The sequence below is a fragment of the Lepus europaeus genome, chromosome Y (assembly GCF_033115175.1).
Source record: "Lepus europaeus isolate LE1 chromosome Y, mLepTim1.pri, whole genome shotgun sequence".
NCBI classification, from domain to species: Eukaryota; Metazoa; Chordata; class Mammalia; order Lagomorpha; family Leporidae; genus Lepus; species Lepus europaeus.
This window is the reverse complement of record NC_084851.1, coordinates 23,674,672-23,685,503: the sequence shown is the minus strand read 5'-3', so window position 1 is coordinate 23,685,503 and position 10,832 is coordinate 23,674,672.

The following is a 10,832-nucleotide window of genomic DNA, read 5'->3' as shown; positions in this document are numbered from 1 at the left end:
TGTGGCCAGGGAGTGCAGTGGAGGATGGCCCAAGTCCTTGGGCCCTGCACCCCATGGGAGACCAGGAGAAGCACCTGGCTCCTGCCATTAGATCAGCGCGGTGCGCCGGCTGTGGCAGCCATTGGAGGGTGAACCAACGGCAAAGGAAGACCTTTCTCTCTCTCACGGTCCACTCTGCCTGTCAAAACAAACAAACAAACAAAAAAACACTGCTTTGAAAAAATATTTCCAGACAAAAATCACCAGGTAAATTTGTTCAGACTTACGGTAATAGGACTCCTCCAATAGCAGAGCGTGACTGAACTGGGCTACTCCATCCACGGTGCACTCACCACAAGTCTGCAAGAAGAACAGGAGTTGTTTCTCTGTGTGCTCTACACTCGACCCCCAACACCAAAAGCAGGAGGAAGCTTCAGGTCTCCAGACACCACCCAGATGTTAGTTAAAGGCACAGCAGCACATGACTGCCTCTCCCACTTCAGACGTCCATCACAAGCTTGTCTCCCACAGCAGCAGGTCCCCAGGTCACAGAGGCTCCTCTCTGAAATGGCCACAGACTGAGGGCTCACAAAGCTCCCTACTCAGGTGCAATCATTGCTATGATGTTCACAGAACTCAGAAAAACAAATACCCTGAATGTTTTGGTCTCCCCACAATTCATCACTGAAATCCAACCCCCAAAGTGATGTTATGAAGAGGTTATTTGTGGGATGGCACTGTGGTGCAGCAAGATAAGCCAACACCTGCAGCGCCAACATCCCATATGGGTGCTGGTTCAAGTCCCAGGTGCTGTACTCCAATCCAGCTCCCTGCTAATGCGCCTGGGAAAGCAGCAGATGATCATCCTAGTTCCTGGGTTGTTACACACACATGGGAGACCTGGATAGAGCTCCTGGCCCCTGGCTTCAATGTGCCCTGCCCTGGCCATTGCAGGCATTTGGGGAGGGAACCACTGGGTGGAAGCTCTCCTTCTCCTAACTCAATGTCTCTCCCTCTCTCGCTGTAACTCTTCCCAATACATAAATCATTTTAAAAAGAGGTTACTTGAACACGACTGGATGGAGAGTGCTCCGTCACCATAAGACATTTGAGCTGGAAGAGGGAAGTCAGGCTTGGCCCCAAGGGAAACCTGCAAGTTTTCTTCAGGATGTCTGTGCAACACCAAGAGGAAGCAAGAGCTTCACCCTAAAACACTGTTGCTTTTCTCAGACGCCTGCCTGTTTTCTTACTTGTAACATTAAAATTACAAGACTGGGGAGGGGGATTAGCAGAGGGAAGGCTTGGAGAGGTCCCCCCTGGACCACTGAGGCCACCGGTCAGCCGAGTTTATCTCACACGGAACCCAGGGGGCAGGCCTCACCGCACTGCGGCAGAATAGGAAACCTTCAGAGCCATGAGCTCCACACAGGCCCCTCATGGCTGTGGGACATCTGCGGGTTCTGTACTGTCACAGAACTGAGTGCTCCAGGCAGTGCTGTGGCCCTGGACAGGCCCAGTGCTGGACACTGCATCGGTCCAGAGTAAACCAGCAGACGGAAGCTCACACTTGTTCTGTTACTATTTCAAGTAAATATATAAATAATAAAAATTAAATAAACAAAGCTAATCCAGAGCTACTCCTTGTAAACGAATTTTTAAACCCGGAGCTCACCGCTTAATCCTTACTAGTCTAGGAGTAGGGCTCTGCCCAGGGCCTCCAGGGAGTTGGGGGCGAGGCTCACAGGGGCTTCTCCCCCCTACCGCCGCCTTTCCCGCATCTTTCCTTCAGCCCCGCCCCTGAACCCCGACGGTGCCTCCCTGCCCGGTCCTGAGGGGAACGGAGCTGCGGCTCCCGCCATGGGCTCCCAGGCCGAGGCACCTGCAGAGGTCAGTCCCGAGGAGACTTCTGGTCGTCGCCCTGCTGGAGGAGCCCACCGCGCAGAGTAACCGTGGCGCTACCTGGGTGGCAAGGCAGGGTCGGGCGCCCCCTGGCGGCAGCCCCGCTGATCCTGAAGCTGGTGGCTCCCAGCGCTCCAGACCCTGGCTGGAGGGAGATTGAGACAGAACCGGAGCCGCCAACATAGCATGAACTGAAGGGCATGGCCAGGAGACAGAAGTCACTTGATTCGCTATGTATCAATAACAATGTAAAAGAAACATTGAAATTTGAAAACTAGAAAATGAAAATGTTAAAATGTGACACCGGTAACAGTTGCACTACCTAAAATTAAAGTCCTTAAGCAAAATCTTAACAAAGTATAAATATGTATTTAGAAAACCTTAGAACTTGACACACACCTTAAAGTCATTCAAAATGACCCATATACTTATATTTAAAACATGAACTTGCCTCTGCCTCTCTATAACTCTGTCTTTCAAATACATAAATCTTTTCTAAAAATGTGAACCTGGGGGTTGCCGCTGTGGTGCAGCGGGTTAAAGCCCCAGCCTCCAGCACCGGCATTCCAGATGGGCACCAGTTTCCCGGCTGCTCCTCTTCCGAACCAGCTCTCTGCTATGGCCTAGGAAAGCAGTGGAAGATGGCCCAAGTCCTTGGGCCCCTGTACCTGCATGGGAGACCCAGAAGAATCTCCTGGCTCCTGTCCAGGGGAGTGAACCAGTGGATGGAAAACCTCTTTCTCTCTGCCTCTCCTTCTCTCTGTGTAACTCAAATAAATAATTTTTTTTAAAAAAAACATATATTTTGTGATGTTTTTAAATTTATTTTTATTTATTTGAAAGGCAGAGTTAGAGAAAAGGAGAGACAGAGAGCTTCCATCTACAGGTTCATTCCCCTAAAGACTGCAAAGTCCAGAGCTGGGCCAATTTGAAGCCAAGAGCCAGAAGCTTCTTCCAGGTCACCCATGAGGGTGCAGGGACCCAAGGGCTCATCTTATACTGCTTTCCCAGGTTATTAGCAGGGTGCTAGACTGTAAGTGGAGCAGCCAGGACTCAAAGTGAGCCTATATGGAATTCTTGAGCTGCAGGCAGCAGCTTTACCCGCTGTGTCATAGCACAGTTCCCATGGTAATTTTTTAGATGTAAGCCCAAAAGCCAAACAATGAAAGAAAATAATCTATAATATAGACTGTTAGATTTAAAATCTATTCTGTGGGGGTAGATGTTGTGGTTCAGCAGATTAAGTTGCCACTTGGGATGTCCACCTTCTGTGTCAGAGTGCCTGGTGCGAGTCCTGGGTAATCCCAGCTTGCAATCCAGCATGGAGCTCATGCACCTGAGAGGGCGCAACAAGACCGGCCCAGTGGGAGACCTGGATGCAGTTCCTGGTTTGTGGATGCAGCCTGGCCCAGACCCAGTGTTGCAGGCACTTGGGGATTGAAGCTAGAAATGGAAAATCTCTCTCTGCCTATGTCTGTCTTGGAGGTGAGAAGGCACCTGCACAACCAGCTTTTACTATGCCTTTATTATCTGTTTTACTAGTGCTATCATTATTTCAATGTAACCTAAAGTGTAACCATGTTAGCTTTTTAGGCAACCATTAGTAAAAAGAAGCAATGCTAGATGTCTTTGACTTTATAATATGTATTATGTTAGATGTTGAGCTAAATAATCCAGTAACTATATTAAGTTGATTATTGTACGACCTGAACCGCTGCCCATTCCTGGCACTTGCTATCGTACACTCCCCTTCCCTCCATCTGGCCAGCTGTGACTCTACCCTGACCCAGGTTCAGGGATGTAAAGTAATTATCTATACCCATAGGGTTCAAAGCTGTAGATAACAACCAGCCACTACCCTGGAGTCAGCAGCTGCGATGTCAGGACTTATCAGAAGTGTCAACTTGATCTACAGCATCCCCCTAACACTTGCTTGTATATGAAAATAAAAGCTCTGTAAGAATTAGGCTCGGGGCTTCTCAGGGGGCTTCCTCTCCTGGAGTCACTGAGAGGCCCGAGTTTGAACTCGTAATAAAAATGACCCTGCTTATTAGCTTCAACTTTGGTCTCTGGTGGTGTGACTTTTGTGGGACCACGGACTTGGGGCATAACAGAGGGCACCATTATAAGGGACATTAGCCCATCTCAGACTCCATCTGTGAGCATCTCCCAGAATGCCCAGTGGGCATCCTGCCTCAGACTCCATCTCCCAGTGATCCTTCTGGCATTGCATGGCAGAAGACTGTGTCTCCCAGAATGCCCCCTGGGCATCCTGCCTCAGACTCCATCTCCCAGAACACTGCAGTGTCCAGCCTCCAAGGGCTCTGTCTCATGGAGGATCCCACAGGAGGTCCCCTCACAGAGAACCCCATCTCCCAGAGCCCTGTGGGCATCCCCCCTCAGACCCCATCTCCCGGAGCCCCACTGGTGCCCACCTGACTCCAACGCCCAGAGCCAAGCAAGCGACAAGCATCAACGGACTCCATCTCCCAACAGGCTCTGAGGGTGTCGCACGTCAGGGTGACTCCATCTCCCAGAGCCCCACGGGCACCTGCATCTGACTCCATCTGCCAGTAGTCCTGTGGGAGTCCAGCCTCAGACTCCATCTCCAAGTGCCCTGACCGTGTCCGGCTTCCAATGACTCTGTCTCACCGAGGACCCTGTCTTCCAGAGCCTTTCATAGGCTGAAGTTTCCAATGCGAAGTATAAAAATCAGAAGACAAAAAAGAAATGAAGAAAATCTACATGGTCTTGGAAGACTTTTAAAATTATTTATTTATTAAGGCAAAGTTAGAGAAACAGATCTGCCATCTGCTGATTCACTCTCCAAATGGCTGCAACAGACCAAGATAGACCAGGCCAAAGCTGGGAGTCTCCAACTCCATCCAGGTCTCCCATATGGGTTACAGGAGTCCAAGCACTTGGGGCAACTTTAGCTGCTTTCCCTAGAATGTCTCTTTTCCAAAGTGCTTTGAAAACATTATAACTCCACTTCTTTATGAACATTTATAAAGTTGAGGGTTTTCCTGAATTTGAAAGAATGTCGTACAGAAATCTGCATCCAGCTGCTTCATCTTTACTTGCTACTCTTCTAAGAAATTTCATTCCATTTGTGTTTATTCTCAACCTGCTTGCTGTTTTCTTCTTGGTGACAAGAAAGATTATACAACTACAATTGCCTCCTTTAAGCCTTCAATATTTTTTAAAAACATTTATTTAAATGAAAGAGTTATACATAGAGAGAAGGAAAAGCAGAGAGAGAGGTCTTCCATCTACTGGTTAATTTCCCAGTTGGCTGCAATGGCTGGAGCTGTGTGGATCCAAAGCCAGGTGCCTGCAACTTCCTCTGGATCTTTCCATGTGGGCTCCATTTTGAGTCCCAGCTGCCTTGCTTCTGATCCAGGTTCCTGATATTGTACCTGAGAAAGCAACAGAGGATGTCCCATGACCTTGGGCTACTGAACCCATATGGGAGAACCAGAAGAAGCTCCTGGCTCCTGCTTTTGGATAGGCTCAAACACCGTCTTTCAAATAAATAAAATAAATCTTTAAAAGAATTTCAAAAAGGCAATTTTGGTAGGTTACAAAGCAATTTCTCACCAGAAGTTTCTCTAGACTTTAAGATTAATTAAAGCCCACTGTTTTATCCATCAAGTTTCCTAGGCCAACAATCCTGTTCAATCTCATCCACTTTGGGTTGGCTATGAGACAAGTAAGTTTTCAGGCAGTTTGCAGACAGCTCCTAAGAGTAACTGTGTACTAGGAATGTAATCTGGTAGTATAATGGTGATGAAGGAACCTTAGCCCCAGTTTCCTCCAGGGAGACAGTTAGCTGAGGTGGTCTCCTATTGAGTAAAGACAGTATCATTGTTTTTAGCTACTTCCCAAAAGGGAGGCAGAAGAGATCAAAATGTTGTTGCTCATTTGGAAAGCCCATAATGAGAGAAAAAAGAAAAAGCAGTACAAATTCTTCTCTGAATATCTTCAGATGAATGAAGCTGACTCAGGTTGGCTGAGGAACATCCATTTGTGGTCTACATTATTATCCTGCTCAGACATCTCTGATCAACAGTAACCCTTGGCTGTTAGCTTTTCTTTAGACCTCATTTTTTTCCTAGGCTGTGCCTTTTTACTGTATACCTTAGGGTTCACTCCTGTAGAAGTTTTAAATGACCCTTGTAAATGATACATGAACTATTTTATCAATGTGCAGAGCAAAGCATTTGCACTTTAACTTCAGTCAGGGATACTTTTTGAATAGCCATGGTTGTTTTGAACATGATTGTTAACTGGAAGCAGAGGGACACTCCCAACTTTTGTATGAAATATAGTGGTACTCAGGATCAAAGGAGACAGACAGACATAGAAAAGTAGGGTCCTGATTCCTAAGGGTGATAGGCAGTAGGGCTCTGAGTGCAAGAACAATCCAGTTCCCTTAGAGAGTTAAGAAAGAGTAGGGTCCTGTGCCCTGGCTCACTTGGTTAATCCTCCAGCCTGCAGCACTGTCATCCCATATGGGCACCAGGTTCTAGTTCTGGTTGCTCCTCTTCCAGTCCAGCTCTCTGCTGTGGCCCGGGAAGGCAGTGGAGGATGGCCCAGGTGCTTGGGCCCCTGCACCCACGTGGGAGACCAGGAGGAAGCACCTGGCTCCTGGCTTCAGATCGGCACAGCACCGGCTGTGGAGGCCATTTGGGGAGTGAACCAATGGAAAAGGAAGACCTTTCTCTCTCTCTCTCTCTCTCTCTCTCTCTCTCTCTCTCTCTCTATAACTCTACCTGTCAAATAAAAAAAAATTAAAAAAAGAAAGAGTGAAGAGACCAAAGGAAAAGAGATGACATTATCATTTTTCATTAAGTAAGACTCCGCCATTAATATGCAAACTTGAAATTGCAAATGATAAAATATCAGCAGTCAATCCAAATTTAGATAGGTTTATTACAATTTAAATGAGATCAGGGAGAATTTACTCCATGATAAATGTTATAACAAAAAAGAGACAATGCCTACCAATCATCATTATTGTTCGTCACTACTAGAAAAGCATCCACTAATTGCAGTAACATGATGTAGAGACATGGGCTCAACTGGGTAAGTTTGACTTCCTGGAAATTTGTGAATTATCTGGATACATTTCAAGGTGTCACATAAGGGACTGCACTGTCTTTTAATTGGTAGATGTCATCCTTCATAATTCAGAACTTTCCTGTGCTTCAACTAATTTTATCCTGCTAAAGATGTGTAGGGTGTTCAGGTGAGAATTTAGACATAGGACAAAATATATATTTGCCCCAATTTAGAGTCTTCACCTCTTAAAACACTTCTGCAATAGTACAAGACGTTTTTGCATCATGAACAAAGTTTTCAGAGAGGAGTGGGCTTGGAAAGCAGAATTTGAAGAAAGCACCTGATATCTTTACCTTGTGTTATGGCCTGTGTTTTCCTCTCCCTTAGACTGTGGCTACCTCTAGCTGATTGAGCATGCACAAACTGATAAACTGGAACTCGCATTGTTATGGTCTTCTATATCAGGAGCCACTTGGAAAACTTGAGGGCTTCCTTTGCTACCTGGCTCTTGGCTTTGGATCAGCATAACTCTGGCTTCTGAGAACAATTGGGGAGTGAAACAGCAGATAGAAGACATCTCTCTCTTAACAATTTGACACTCCTGTTCATGGCATCAGTAATCTCCCTAGGCTCTAGTCATGAGTTGTCAGGGCTATGGAAGCCTTTAGAGTTCGCTGACTTTGATCTTATTCCGATAGGGTCATAGTCAAAGTGGATGTTCTCTCCTCCCTTCAGAGAAAGGTACCTCCTTCTTTGATGGCCCCGTTCTTTCCACTGGGATCTCACTCACAGAATTCTTTCATTTAGGTCTTTTTTTCCCATGGTATCTTGGCTTTCCATGCCTACAATACTCTCATGGGCTCTTCAGCCAGATCCGAATGCCTTAAGGGCTGATTCTGAGGCCAGAGTGTTGTTTAGGACATCTGCCATTCTATGAGTCTGCTGTGTATCCCGCTTCCCATGTTGGATCCTTCTCTCCCTTTTTGATTCTATCAGTTAGTATTAGTCACTATGTACTTACACCCCATGTGGGATCTGTCCTTAATGTGTTGTCTAAAGTGAAGTGATGCTATAACTAGTACTGAAACAGTATTTTTACACTTTGTGTTTCTGTGTGGGTACAAACAGATGAGGTCTTTACTAAATATATACTGAATCAATCTTCTGTATATAAAGATAATTGGAAATGAAAAAAAACAACCTGGTGTTAAATTGGAAATGGCATAGAAAATTAATTAATTAAAAATATTATGTAGGATCTCTGTCTTTAATGTGCTGTACACTCTTATTTAATGCTATAACTAGTACTCCAATGGTAGTTTTTTCACTTTGTGTTGCTATATGGGGCAAACTGTTGAAATCTTTACCAATATATACTAAACTGATCTTCTGTATATAAAGAGAATTGAAAATTAATCTTGATGTGAATTGAAGGGGAGAGGGAGCGGGAAAGGGAAGGGTTGCGGGCAGGATGGAAGTTATGGGAGGGGGGAAGCCATTGTAATCCATAAGCTGTACTTTGGAAATTTATATTCATTAAATAAAAGTTTAATAAATGAAAAAAAAAGAAGACATCTCTCTCTCTCTCTCTTTCTCTGCTTCCTCTTCTCTCTTTGTAACTCTTTCAAATAAATAAATAAATAAATAAATAAATAAATAAATATATCTTTTTAAAAAGTATCATACAGTTTCAAATGTATCAAGAAAGAAAAATCATAACAGAAATTAGCTATTTCCATTGATTCATTAAAAGTCAATCAGTATGTAAACAACAAAGAAAGAACCAAATGAACATAAATAATTTTCAGTAATTGATTTAAAAATTTGACTAACTAAGCAGAGAAATAAATAAGCAACATATCATTCAGAGAACAAAGGATGAATTTGCATTTTAGAAACCAGATATGAATATTTAAATAGAAAAATTACATATAAAATTTGTCATTGAATCCATCACATCAGAAATTCATGAGGGCATATTATCTGGGGACTGTAATGACAATAGAAAACATCATGTAAAATGTAACCATAAAAGCTGGTATGTACCTGCATGTACATTTAATGAAGGCTGTTTAGGTTAACTTACAATTTAAACACGAAATTTAGAAGGATTATTTTTGTAGATTAATGAGAATGTTAGGGAGGAAAAATGATGATAAAAGATAAAATCCTGAATTCAGAAAATAAGTCTACCAATATTAGTTTAAAGCTATAGCAAAACTAATTCTGAATTGTATATAGGTACCATTCTTGACAAGGAGTGTAATATTTCATAGGTTTGTGGAAAATATGAAATCAGATTTATAGTGTTAAAGTTATATTCTACCAATAATCATTACCTTGTAGTGCATTGGTCAGGAGGAGTGTGTTCCAAATGAAAGAAAAAGATTTCTCATGAAATGTTGTTTTCTAATTCAGAAAATCTATGTGAAATGCCATTCTCTACTGTTGATAATTGCACTTTTTGGGGAAAATGTTAACAACCTACATTGCAGAAAGGTAAAATATTCAATGCTATTACATTCATGAACATGTCTAATAAAGTTGGAATAAAAATTTTGAGGACTCCCAATGACAAGGAAAATGGTCCAGGGAAAATAGCAAACTAAGAGCCAATAATCCATTCATAGAAGATTCACCACAAATATGACAAATTGGAGGGACCAAAAGGCATTAAAAATAACTAACTTCAAAATTTCCAAGATTATTTATTACTTATATGAGTATAAATCTTTGTATTATTTTTCACATGAGAAATAACCTACCAAAATGAAATTCTACATCACCTAAGCTTCAGAAACATGCATTATATTTTTAACATGTAAGTCAATATAATGGGGATCAGGAATCACAAAAAAATAGCATTAACATGAAAATAACAATAAACTAAATGCATAAAAATGTTTTTAATAAAAAACTAAAAGTAAAGTGAATCTACTTAATATGAAACATATTGAACATTATACTGAGGGAAAGAATATGACTACTGAACTGTCATATTAAGCACAGTTAGTGCAATCAAATACAGTGAAATTAGATTCATACAATTTTGAATATAAACTTACATAAACAAAGGTTAGAATGAGTAGCAATTAACTAATCTAATTGTTTCTCTGAACTATGGAAAAAAATAAAAGGCAATATTCTAATTACATATATTATGTAAGTTTCAAAACTTGACCACAAGACACAAATCCATGAATTCACAAGTTTATTGAGTCAAACAGTGAAATTTAATAAAAATACTTAATCAATATTCATACTTTTTAACATCAAAGAGGAAAACAAGATTGACAGAAGTGAGAAAGGGAGGATGATACTCTACAAAGACAAGAGCAAAATTCCCATACTTGTATAGTGTGAAAACAGAAATAAATATTGACAGATCACAGAGAAACTGTCATTACTATTTAACTCAATACTGATTTAATATGCCTTCAACAAAGAAAAGTAAATTTAGACTACTTTCTGCAGTAAGATGATCATTTCTTTACTTCTTAAAAGAAAAGATCTTAGAATTAGGTACCAAATGGAAATTCATAGGTGCACACACCAAAAAGAGAAAGAAGTTTTTTTTTTTTTTTTGCATTAAGTTTAGAAAGTGCAAGAGGAAAAAGCTTCAATTCATGAAGACCCTTGAACTAAGAGAGGCACATGGTCTTGGCAGTGTCAAACTAAAAAAAAAAAAATTAGATGCAAGTTAAAAATACAAGTAAAAAGCTGGACAATCGGTAGCAGGTGTGTCCACTAACAAGGTGGACTCTCAGTCTTGTTCATCTTGTTCTGGTTGACTGTCAGTTGCAGGTTTGATGTTTCTGGCTGGTACCCAAATGGGCTGTCTTGCATTTTCTGTAAAGACACAAGCATATCCTCAGCCCTTGGTTAGCAGA